The 12,975-nt window shown below is 46.2% G+C and overlaps 1 protein-coding gene across 4 annotated transcripts in view; it reads left to right on the top strand.

Annotated features, from left to right (window-relative positions):
- LOC121584885 (ankyrin-1) overlaps positions 1-12,975 on the top strand; it is a 167,830-nt gene that overhangs the window by 42,579 nt on the left and 112,276 nt on the right. The gene's annotated exons all lie outside the window — the stretch shown is intronic.

Genomic DNA, 12,975 nt, shown 5'->3' with positions numbered 1-12,975 from the left:
CAACCAGAAGCCATGGATTACAGGAAACATCCGCACTGAGCTAAAGGGTAGAGCTGCCGCTTTCAAGGAACGGGACTCTAACCCGGACGCTTATAAGAAATCCCGCTATGCCCTCCGACGAACCATCAAACAGGCAAAGAGTCAATACAGGACTAAGATTGAATCGTACTACACTGGCTCTGACGCTCGTCGGATGTGGCAGGGCTTAAAAACTATTACAGACTACAAAGGGAAGCACAGCCGCGAGCTGCCCAGTGACACAAGCCTACCAGACGAGCTAAACCACTTCAATGCTCGCTTCGAGGCAAGCAACACTGAAGCATGCATGAGAGCACCAGCTGTTCCGGATGACTATGTGATCACGCTCTCCGTAGCCGATGTGAGTAAGACTTTTAAGCAGGTCAACATTCACAAGGCCGCAGGGCCAGACAGATTACCAGGACGTGTACTCCGAGCATGTGCTGACCAACTGGCAAGTGTCTTCACTGACATTTTCAACATGTCCCTGACTGAGTCTGTAATACCAACATGTTTCAAGCAGACCACCATAGTCCCCGTGCCCAAGGACTCTAAGATAACCTGCCTAAATGACTACCGACCCGTAGCACTGACGTCTGTAGCCATGAAGTGCTTTGAAAGGCTGGTCATGGCTCACATCAACAGCATTATCCCAGAAACCCTAGACCCACTCCAATTTGCATACCGCCCCAACAGATCCACAGATGATGCAATCTCTATTGCACTCCACACTGCCCTTTCCCACCTGGACAAGAGGAACACCTACGTGAGAATGCTATTCATTGACTACAGCTCAGCATTCAACACCATAGTGCCCTCTAAGCTCATCACTAAGCTAAGGATCCTGGGACTAAACACCTCCCTCTGCAACTGGATCCTGGACTTCCTGACGGGCCGCCCCCAGGTGGTAAGGGTAGGTAACAACACATCTGCCACACTGATCCTCAACATGGGGGCCCCTCAGGGGTGCGTGCTCAGTCCCCTCCTGTACTCTCTGTTCACTCATGACTGCATGGCCAGGCACGACTCCAACACCATCATTAAGTTTGCCGACGACACAACAGTGGTAGGCCTGATCACCGACAACGATGAGACAGCCTATAGGGAGGAGGTCAGAGACCTGGCCGTGTGGTGCCAGGACAACAACCTCTCCCTCAACGTGACCAAGACAAAGGAGATGATTGTGGACTACAGGAAAAAAAAAGAGGACTGAGCACGCCCCCATTCTCATCGACGGGGCTGTAGTGGAACAGGTTGAGAGCTTCAAGTTCCTTGGTGTCCACATCAACAATGAACTATCATGGTCCAAACACACCAAGACAGTCGTGAAGAGGGCACGACAAAGCCTATTCCCCCTCAGGAGACTGAAAAGATTTGGCATGGGTCCTCAGATCCTCAAAAAAATTCTACAGCTGCACCATCGAGAGCATCCTGACTGGTTGCATCACCGCCTGGTATGGCAACTGCTTGGCCTCCGACCGCAAGGCACTACAGAGGGTAGTGCGTACGGCCCAGTATATCACTGGGGCCAAGCTTCCTGCCATCCAGGACCTCTATACCAGGCGGTGTCAGAGGAAGGCCCTCAAAATTGTCAAAGACTCCAGCCACCCTAGTCATAGACTGTTCTCTCTGCTACCGCACGGCAAGCGGTACCGGAGTGCCAAGTCTAGGTCCAAAAGACTTCTCAACAGCTTCTACCCCCAAGCCATAAGAGTCCTGAACAGCTAATCATGGCTACCCGGACTATTTGCACTGCCCCCACCCCACCCCCCCATCCTTTTTACGCTGCTGCTACTCTGTTAATTATTTATGCATAGTCACTTTAACTCTACCCACATGTACATATTACCTCAACTAGCCGGTGCCCCCGCACATTGACTCTGCACCGGTACCCCCCTGTATATATAGCCTCCCTACTGTTATTTTATTTTACTTCTGCTCTTTTTTTTCTCAACACTTTTTTTGTTGTTGTTTTATTTTTACTTTTTTTGTTAAAAATCAATGCACTGTTGGTTAAGGGCTGTAAGTAAGCATTTCACTGTAATGTCTGCACCTGTTGTATTCGGCGCATGTGACCAATAATTTTTTTTTTATTTGATTCCGTTTAAGAAACGTTTTCAACAGAGTCGGCGGAATGAATACACCCCTTATCACGCGTAAACACAGTTCACTTTCAAAGCAGCCACGTTGTTTTCCTTCTTGCATCTATGTGCTCTCCTCCTCTCACGTCTTTCCTTCGCTTCGTTTGTGGACTTCAATGCACAACACAGCTGTATGTGGCCACGCGAAAAAACCTTTCCAAGCCAAACTGCTACACACACAGCCTACATCGTTGTCACCATATTAGCTAAAGTAACTTCATAGTCAGCATAACTAATAGAACTAATGCGTTACTAAACCCGCTACACTCATGCAGTAACGTTACAGTAAGCAGTTACACCGGCACCCCCGGTGGCAATAAATTAGTAATACCAAAAGCTTACCTTGACTTGGAAGAGTTCCAGTGTTGTGTTGGAAAGCCATAGCCAGCTAGCTAACATAGCATAGTTTCAGTAGGCTAAACTAGCTTGCTGTATTTGCTAGCTAAGTAAGTGAAACTGAAAGTGAAAAAAAGACCAAATCTCTCTCTCTCTATTTATTTAAGAAATTAATTTGTTCAAAACTGTTCAACTATTGTCTTTCTCTCTCTTTGAGTCAACTACTCACCATATTTTACACACTGCAGTGCTAGCTAGCTGTAGCTTATGCTTTCAGTACTAGATTCATTCTCTGATCCTTTGATTGGGTGGACAACATGTCAGTTCATGCTGCAAGAGCTCTGATAGGCTGGAGGACTTTCTCCGGAGGTTGTCATAATTACTGTGTAAGTCTATGGAAGGGGGTGAGAACCATGAGCCTCCTATGTTTTGTATTGACGTCAATGTACCCAGAGGAGGACGGAAGCTAGCTGTCCTCCGGCTACACCATGGTGCTCCCCTACAGAGTGCTGTTGAGGCTACTGTAGATCTTCATTGCAAAAAGTGTGTTTTAATCAATTATTTGGTGACATGTGATTATATTTAGTATAGTTTTATCTAAAAATGATGACTTTTTTAAATGTTTAACTATTTTTATTTTTCAAAAAATTCACTGAGGAGGTTGGTCCTCCCCTTCCTCCTCTGAGGAGCCTCCACTGGTATCCAGCATACAGCCAGCCCATATTTACATGATTATACTATATGAGATACTGCATACAGATTGAATATTTAGCCATAGCAATTAAGACCTCAGTGAGCTACTTTAGTTGTGAGCATTGAGAAGTCACATCTCCTCCACCCCGTCTTTACTTAAATTTACATTTTAGTCATTTAGCAGACGCATTTATCCAGAGCGACTTACAGTTAGTGAGTGCATACATTTTATTTTCTCTTACTGACCAACAGGCTCCGAGACAGCTTCTACCCCAAAGCCACAAGACTGCTAAATAGCCAGACTGACTATAATTAATGGTACCCGAACTATCTGCTCTGACTCTATCTTGCACCGACCCTACGCACACTCACTAGACTATATATACAAACCATATACACACTCACTCACTCACACACACTACATTGACACTCCCACACAAAACCCACACACATTCACATACACTACATACACACACATAACACACACACGCAGACCGACACAACACAAATGCAAAAACATACACATTACACGCACACTCACACTTTTACACTCACACTTTGCTGCTGTGTTCTTTATTTTACTCTTATTATTATCTATCCTGATGCCTGGTCACGTTACCCTGCCTTCATGTACATATCTACCTCAAATACCTTGTTCCTCTGCACATTGATCTGGCACTGGGACTCCCTGTATATAGCTCCATTCTTGTGTATTTTATTTTATTCCTCTTGTATTACAATTTTTTTAATTATTGGGAAGGGCTCGAAATCAAGCATTTCACACAGTTATATTCGGCACGTGACAAATAAAAATGGATATAAAAATGGATTTGATTTGATTTGAATGCCGTTAACAATTGTGATTACATTTGTGCAAAGGAAGCGAAGTCTCCTCCCTCACAAACGGAAACTCTCGGCCAAACCCATCCCTTACGCTAATTTCACACGTGTTTATCATGGCTAAAAAGGAAATAGTTGTTTTCATGAATTTTTACGATATAGCCAATTTTCACTTTGTGGCTGTGGAATATAGTGGAAACCGTTTATCATCCGCACACGGGCTTGAAAATCACTGTACCAGTTTAAGTACCGCCTTTGCCCAATCCTGATTCGTCCAAATAAACAATGACAAAAACCCCAAACCAGGAATTACTGCTGCTCGTAATCATATTATTCTACATAAGCCTTGACAAATTCTCGCCATTTCATCTGTCCACGAAAATCTGTCCATGAGAGAATAGCAGAGATGGTACCTGGATAGTACACATGTTTTGATTGGTTTACTGTTTAGTACTTGGCAGTGTTTGCCTGTCCAGCTAACAAACATTTAAAGTAAGTATTTAGAAAAAAATTGCAAGAATTTACATTGCCAACAAACAGAAATGTGTTCAGAAGAAATAAAGATACACAGTATGTAAAAACCAGCTCCTCTCTCGCCAGAGACCGATCATCTCAAAAACTAAAGCAGATACGATGCTTCGGCCCACCGACTAAGACGGACATATAAAGAAGACAGATGAAAATAATTGGGGAGCTACTAGTTGAAACACTCTTTCATTCTTCTCCTTCTCTTGTACTATTTATTACATTCATTCTCTTTTCTCTGCTCCACAGGCATTTACACTCTCTCTTTTTGTTTCCCTTTCTTCCCTTTGTGTTTTTTGCCCTTTCTGATCTCTTTTAAGTCTTTGTTGATGTCATTACATATATCAGAGAGAGGCTGTTTTCCTCTGGGAAGTGGCTTTTAGTCTTTATCTCTCTCTTTTTGCTACTAAGTGTCAACTACCACCACTCCCTGCTGAGCCAGCATGTGGCCCCAGCTCATTTAAACACGAGAGAGAGAGAGAGAGAGGGGAGAGAGAGAGAGAGGGGGGAGAGAGAGAGAGAGAGAGAGAGAGAGAGAGAGAAAATAAGGTGGATGAAAGGAATAATGATGACTGTGATCTCTATTTATAGATACATTGACCTCAATTGTCTACAGTTTTACAGTGTGTGTTTGTGTGCATGTGTGTGTGAGCATGCGTGTGTGTAGTCCCCTATCCCAGTGTGCACATGGGTGTATTCCACATCCACGTGCCGTTAGTGCTGACTCCAGTGCACAGGAAGAGCTGCAGTGAGGAGATCAACGTGCCCTCAGCATGAACACACAAAAATGGGCTTTTCAGCAACTACGCCTGCTGGGGTGTGTGTGCCTTAGGCGGTTGTGTGTTGATACTGCAGATCAGCAGATTGACATGTATTTATGTCTGCAGGACAACCAGTGGGGGTTGGGGGTTTGGAGGAACTGAAGGTACAGTACTGTTCTGTAGGCTGGCTGCCTGGTGCAGGAGGAACCTGTAAGTACTGTCCATCCTCATCTCTCTTCTCTCCTCTGTACCCTCTCCTCTCCCTCCTCTCTCCTCTCCACTCTCCTCTGTACCCTCTCCTCTCCCTCCTCTCTCCTCTCCACTCTCCTCTGTACCCTCTCCTCTCCCTCCAGGCAGGTCTCTCAGGCACTTCAGGCTAGTCTAACACACTTAGTGAGAGCTTCAACGTTGTGTGAACACGTCCAGGACTGCTGCTACACACATACACACACACACACACACACACACACACACACACCGTAGCAGGACAAGCCTGCGTTGAACATAAACACACATGCGCGCACACACACACCAACACAGGCGTGTCTGCGGCAGTCTTTCTAGAGGCTGAGTCAGCAAAGTCAGGAGAAGGAGGGAGGGAAAGAGGGAGATGGAGGGAGGAGTAAAAACTACAGCTCTTAACAGCTAAACCAACTAGTATTTCATATATCTGTCTGTCAAATTTACAGTGCCTTCGGAAATTATTCCGAACCCTTGACTTTTTAAACATTTTGTTACTTTACAGCCTTATTATAAAATGGATTAAATACATTTTTTTCCCTCAGCAATCTACACACAATACCCCATAATGACAAAGCGAAAACAGGTTTTTTGAAATCTTTGCTAATTCATTAAAAATTAAAAACAGAAATACCTTATTTACATAAGTATTCAGACCCTTTGCTATGAGACTCGAAATTGAGCTCAGGTGCATCCTGTTTCCATTGATCATCCTTGAGATGTTTCTACATCTTGATTGGAGTCCACCTGTAGTAAATTCAATTGATTGGACATGATTTGGAAAGGCACACACTTGTCTATATAAGGTCCCACAGTTGACAGTGCATGTCAGAGCAAAAACCATGCCATGAGGTCGAAGGAATTGTCCGTAAAGCTCAGAGACAGAATTGTGTTGAGGGAAGGGTACCAAAACATTTTTGCAGCATTGAAGGTCCCCAAGAACACAGTGCCCTCCATCATTCTTAAATGAAAGAAGCTTGGAACCACCAAGACACTTTCTAGAGCTGGCCACCCGGCCAAACTGATGTCAGGATAAACGTGTATGCGGTGAACGAAGTCAAGCGCAGGACACAGAGAGACTGGCAGATGTACTTTACTAATCAACGTAATGAAAAGTACAAAACAACAAAACCTCCAAAACAGGGAGGACCAATAATCGCAATACACAGTCCTGCCGAAAACAAACGGAGAACAATCACACACAACAAACGAATGACAGACAGGGGTTATAAAGGGAAACCATCAACACTAATGGGAAACAGGTGTACACAAAGCAGACCAATCTAGATGATTGCTGAAACCTAGATCGGTTGCAGCTAGTACTCCGGGGACGACGAACGCCGAAGCCTGCCCGAGCAAGGAGGAGGAGCAGCCTCGGCTAAATCCGTGACAGTACCCCCCTTGACGCGCGGCTCCAGCCGTGCGCCGACCCCGGCCTCGGGGACGGCCAGGAGGACGCGGAGCAGGGCGAGTCGGATGACTCCGGTGGAAATCCCTCAGCATGGAGGGGTCTAGGATGTCCCTCCTAGGGACCCAGCACCGTTCCTCCAGACCGTACCCCTCCCACTCCACGAGATACTGCAGGCCCCCCCATCCGACGCCTCGAATCCAAGATGGAACGGACTGAGTACGCCGGAGCCCCCTCGATGTCCAATGGGGGCGGAGGAACCTCTCGTACCTCACTCTCCTGGAGTGGACCAGCTACCACCGGCCTGAGGAGAGACACATGGAACGAGGGGTTAATGCGGTAATTAATTGGCAGTTGTAATCTATAGCATACCTCGTTCAATCTCCTCAGGACTTTAAATGGCCCCACAAACCGCCGACCCAGCTTCCGGCAGGGCAGGCGAAGGGGCAGGTTTCGGGTCGAGAGCCAGACCCGATCTCCCGGTGCATACACCGGAGCCTCACTACGGTGGCGATCGGCGCTCGCCTTCTGCCGCCTGATGGTCCGTTGCAGATGGACATGCGCAGCGTTCCATGTCTCCTCCGAGCGCCGAAACCACTCGTCCACCGCAGGGGCTTCGATCTGGCTCTGATGCCAAGGTGCCAGAACCGGCTGATAACCCAGCACACACTGAAAAGGCGTAAGGTTAGTAGAGGAGTGACGGAGTGAGTTTTGAGCTATCTCCGCCCAGGGGATATATACTGACCACTCCCCCTGCCGGTCCTGGCAATAGGACCTCAGAAACCTACCCACATCCTGGTTAACTCTTTCCACCTGCCCATTACTCTCGGGGTGAAAACCTGAGGTAAGGCTAATCGAGACCCCCAGACGTTCCCTAAACGCCTTCCAGACTCTAGAGGTGAACTGGGGACCCCGATCAGACACTATATCCTCAGGCACCCCGTAGTGCCGGAAGACGTGTGTAAACAGGGTGTCAGCAGTTTGTAGGGCTGTAGGGAGACCTGGCATAGGAATGAGACGGCAGGCCTTTGAAAACTGATCCACAACGACCAAGATCATAGTGTTCCCCTGGGAGGGGGGAAGGTCCGTGACAAAATCCACCGATAGGTGAGACCACGGCCGTTGTGGAACGGGTAGGGGTTGTAATTTCCCTCTGGGCAGGTGTCTAGGCGCCTTACACTGTGCGCACACCGAGCAGGAGGAAACATAAACCCGCACGTCCTTAGCTAAAGTGGGCCACCAGTACTTCCCACTAAGGCAGTGCACCGTCCGACCAATACCAGGATGACCAGAGGAGGGTGACGTGTGAGCCCAATAGATCAATCGATCACGAACCTCGAGCGGCACGTACTTCCGATCCTCTGGACATTGTGGGGGAGTAGGATCGGTACGTAACGCCCGCTCGATGTCCGCATCAACCTCCCACACCACCGGTGCCACCAGACAAGACTCCGGAAGTATGGGAGTGGGCTCAATGGACCTCTCCTCTGTGTCATACAGTCGGGACAGGGCGTCTGCCTTAGTGTTCTGTGACCCTGGTCTATAGGTGAGTTTAAATACAAATCTGGTAAAGAACATGGCCCACCTTGCCTGGCGAGGGTTTAGCCTCCTCGCTGCCCGGATGTACTCCAGGTTACGATGGTCAGTCAAAATGAGAAAAGGGTGGTTAGCCCCCTCAAGCCAATGTCTCCAAACCTTCAGGGCTTGGACCACAGCCAACAGCTCCCTGTCCCCCACGTCATAATTACGCTCCGCCGGACTGAGCTTCTTAGAGAAGAAGGCACAGGGGCGGAGTTTTGGTGGCATACCCGAGCGCTGAGATAGTACAGCACCAATCCCAGCCTCGGACGCATCCACCTCAACTTGGAACGCCAAAGAGGGATCCGGATGTGCCAGCACCGGAGCCAAGGTAAACAGGTCCTTCAGATGTCTGTACGCGCTCCTGAGGTCCAATTTTGTGAAGAATCGCGCCCTGTGTAATGACTCCGTCATACTAGCAATCAGAGGGAGAGGATAGCTGTACTTGATTGTGATCTGATTGAGACCACGGTAATCAATACACGGGCGTAAACCCCCATCCTTCTTCTTCACAAAAAAGAAACTCGATGACACAGGGGAAGTGGATGGCCGTATGTATCCCTGTCCCAGAGATTCGGCGACATATGTCTCCATAGCCGCCGTCTCCTCCTGAGACAGAGGATACACATGACTACGAGGAAGCGCAGCGCCTACTTGGAGGTCTATCGCACAATCTCCCTGTCGATGAGGTGGTAATTGAGTCGCCTTCTTTTTTCTGTAGGCAAGCGCCAAATCGGCATATGTCAGGATAAACGTGTATGCGGTGAACGAAGTCAAGCGCAGTACACCGAGAGACTGGCAGATGTACTTTACTAATCAACGTAATGAAAAGTACAAAACAACAAAACCTCCAAAACAGGGAGGACCAATAATCGCAATACACAGTCCTGCCGAAAACAAACGGAGAACAATCACACACAACAAACGAATGACAGACAGGGGTTATAAAGGGAAACCATCAACACTAATGGGAAACAGGTGTACACAAAGCAGACCAATCTAGATGATTGCTGAAACCTAGATCGGTGGCAGCTAGTACTCCGGGGACGACGAACGCCGGAGCCTGCCCGAGCAAGGAGGAGGATCAGCCTCTGCTAAATCCGTGACAACTGAGCAATCGGGGGAGAAGGGCTTTGGTCAGGGAGGTGACCAAGAACCCGATGGTCACTCTGACAGAGCTCCAGAGTTCCTCTGTAAAGATGGCAGAACCTTCCAGAAGGACAACCATCTCTGCAGCACTCCACCAATCAGGCCTTTATGGTAGAGTGGACAGATGGAAGCCACTCCTCAGTAAAAGGCACATGACAGCCCGCTTGGAGTTTCCTAAAAGTCACTTAAAGACTCTCAGACCATGAGAAACAAGACTCTCCGGTCTGATGAAACCAAGATTGAACTCTTTGGCCTGAATGCCAAGCGTCACGTCTGTAGGAAACCTGGCACCATCCCTTCGGTGAAGCACGGTGGTGGCAGCATCCTGCTGTGGGGATGTTTTTCAGCAGCAGGTACTGGGAGACTAGTCAGGATCGAGACAAAGATGAACGGAGCAAAGTACAGAGAGATCCTTGATGAAAACCTGCTCCAGAGCGCCCAAGGACCTCAGACTCGGGCGAAGGTTCACCTTCCAACAGGACAACGACCCTAAGAACACAGCCAAGACAATGCAGGAGTGGCTTCGGGACAAGTCTCTGAATGTCTGTGAGTGGCCCAGCCAGAGCCCGACTTGAACCCGATCGAACATCTCTGGAGAGACCTGAAAATAGCTGTGCAGCAATGCTCCCCATCAAACCTGACATAGCTTGAGAGGATCTGCAGAGAGGAATGGGAGAAACTCCCCAAATACAGGTGTGCTAAGCTTGTAGCGTCATAACTAAGAAGACCCAAGGCTGTAATCGCTGCCGAAGGTGCTTCAACAAAGTACTGAGTAAAGGGTCTGAATACTTATGTAAATGTGATATTTCCGTTTTTTTCTTTTTAATAAACTTGCAAAAATTTCTAAAAACCAGTTTTTGCTTTGACATTATGGGGTATTGTGTTTAGAATGATGAGGGATACAAACTATGTAATACATTTTAGAATAAGGCTGTAATGTAACAAAATGTGGAAAAAGGCAAGGGGTCTGAATACTTTCCGAATGCACTGTATCTTTCTGTCCATCTGCATTGACTTTGTCTTCTTGTGATAGAAGGTACAGTATCTATATGTCTTTCTCTGAGGTGCACAGCAGCTACAGTACTTTGCTGATATAATGTATGTAAATATAATGTTGATATTACATAAAGAGATTGCACTGTGCCCTCTAAATAGATACGTCGGCATGATCAGAGGAGATGTTGATCTGAGAAGGGGACATGGTGGTGAGAGTTTTATATATGTATAGGATGTGAGGCCTGGGACTTTAGAGACCCAAATCAGAAAAAGTTATGCAAATACCACTGAAATTGAATAATCTTTAGATAATAAACGTAAGAATGTGTGAACAGGAACGTTGTGAACTGGCCCCATACCAAGGTTGGAGATGGTTAACGTTGTGTCAGTATTATTTTCCTAATTACATTTCCTCCCCCATCACAGTCTCTTAATAAGATGTGCCGGCTTTTGAGGGTTAGAAAGACAAATCCATTTTCCTGTGAGGGTTGTCTGGCGTAATGTGTTGTCGCTTGCTCTCCCTGCTCTCTCCATGCTGTTTTCATACCTTTCTCCTCTTGAGAATATTGCCCTTCAGATTCAATTCCTCCACTGCGAATCTAATCAGAGCTGCTTCCATTAATGTTGTGCCATAACAGCGATGCGGCAGTGATCCATGTGCTTTAATACCCATTCACAGTATGGCTGCATAAATACTGTAGATATTTTGATGTCTGCATAAATATACTGGCACATATGCAAGTGTGTGACTGTGTTCTGTGAAAGAGAGAGTGTGTGTGTGTGTGTGTGTGTGTGTGTGTGTGTGTGTGTGTGTGTGTGTGTGTGTGTGTGTGTGTGTGTGTGTGTGTGTGTGTGTGTGTGTGTGTGTGTGTGTGTGTGTGTGTGTGTGTGTGAGCGAAAGAGAGAGACCTGGGCCCTGACAGTAAATCTCAGTTGCCAGGACCACAAATACAAATTCCATCTAGACACCGTTGCCCAAGAGCAAACAAAAAACGATACCTACCTCGGCCTAAACATCAGCGCCACAGGTAACTTCCACAAAGTTGTGAACGATCTGAGAGACAAGGCAAGAAGGGCTTTCTAAGCCATCAAAAGGAACATAAAATTCGACATACCAATTAGATTCTGGCTAAAAATACTTGAATCAGTTATAGAACCCATTGCCGTTTATGGTTTGAGGTCTGGGGTCCGCTCACCAACCAAGAATTCACAAAATGGGATAAACACCAAATTGAGACTCTGGAGATTAACCTGGAGAGTACACAGTGGCAGAATACCTGACCACTGTGACTGACCCAAAATTAAGGAAAGCTTTGACTATGTACAGACTCAGTGAGCATAGCCTTGCTATTGAGAGAGGCCGCCGTAGGCAGACCTGGCTCTCAAGAGAAGACAGGCTATGTACACACTGCCCACAAAATGAGGTGGAAACTAAGCTGCACTTTCTAACCTGCCAAATGTATGAGCATATTAGAGACACATATTTCCATCAGATTACACAGACCCACAAAGAATTTGAAAATAAATCCAATTTTGATAAACTCCCATATCTATTGGGTGAAATGCCACAGTGTGATATCACAGCAGCATGATTTGTGACCTGTTGCCACAAGAAAAGGGCAACCAGTGAAGAACAAACACCATTGTAAATACAACCCATATTTATGTTTATTTATTTTCGCTTTTGTACTTTAACTATTTGCACATTGTTACAACACTGTATATAGCCATAATATGACATTTGAAATGTCTCTGTTCCTTTGGAACTTTTGTGAGTGTAATGTTTACTGTTCATTTTATGTTGTTTATTTCACTTTTCTTTAATTATCTATTTCACTTACTTTGGCAATGTTAACATATGTTTCCCATGCCAATAAAGCCCTTTGAATTGAGAGAGAGAGAGAGAAATGGGAAAAACACCAACTTGAGACAGAGCCCCAGGACAGCAACACAATTAGACCCAACCAAATCATGAGAAAACAAAAAGATAATTACTTGACACATTGGAAAGAATTAACAAAAAAACAGAGCAAACTAGAATGCTATTTGGCCCTAAACAGAGAGTACATAGTGACAGAATACCTGACCACTGTGACTGACCCAAAATTAAGGAAAGCTTTGACTACACAGCAAAAGTGTTAATTTAACACCAGGCGTGTTAATTTTAAGACTCGTCCAGTGTTTAAATAGGTCCAGTCTCATCAGTGTAAATTTAACACTTTTTTGTAGTGTTAATATTGAAACACTGAGTGTTAAGATATAACACTTCAGGTGTTTTTCAAATGACACA

Source organism: Coregonus clupeaformis, chromosome 16 (assembly GCF_020615455.1).
Source record: "Coregonus clupeaformis isolate EN_2021a chromosome 16, ASM2061545v1, whole genome shotgun sequence".
In the NCBI taxonomy this organism is placed as follows: domain Eukaryota; kingdom Metazoa; phylum Chordata; class Actinopteri; order Salmoniformes; family Salmonidae; genus Coregonus; species Coregonus clupeaformis.
Note: the sequence above shows the minus strand (reverse complement) of the source record. Positions and strands in the feature narration are given on the sequence as shown.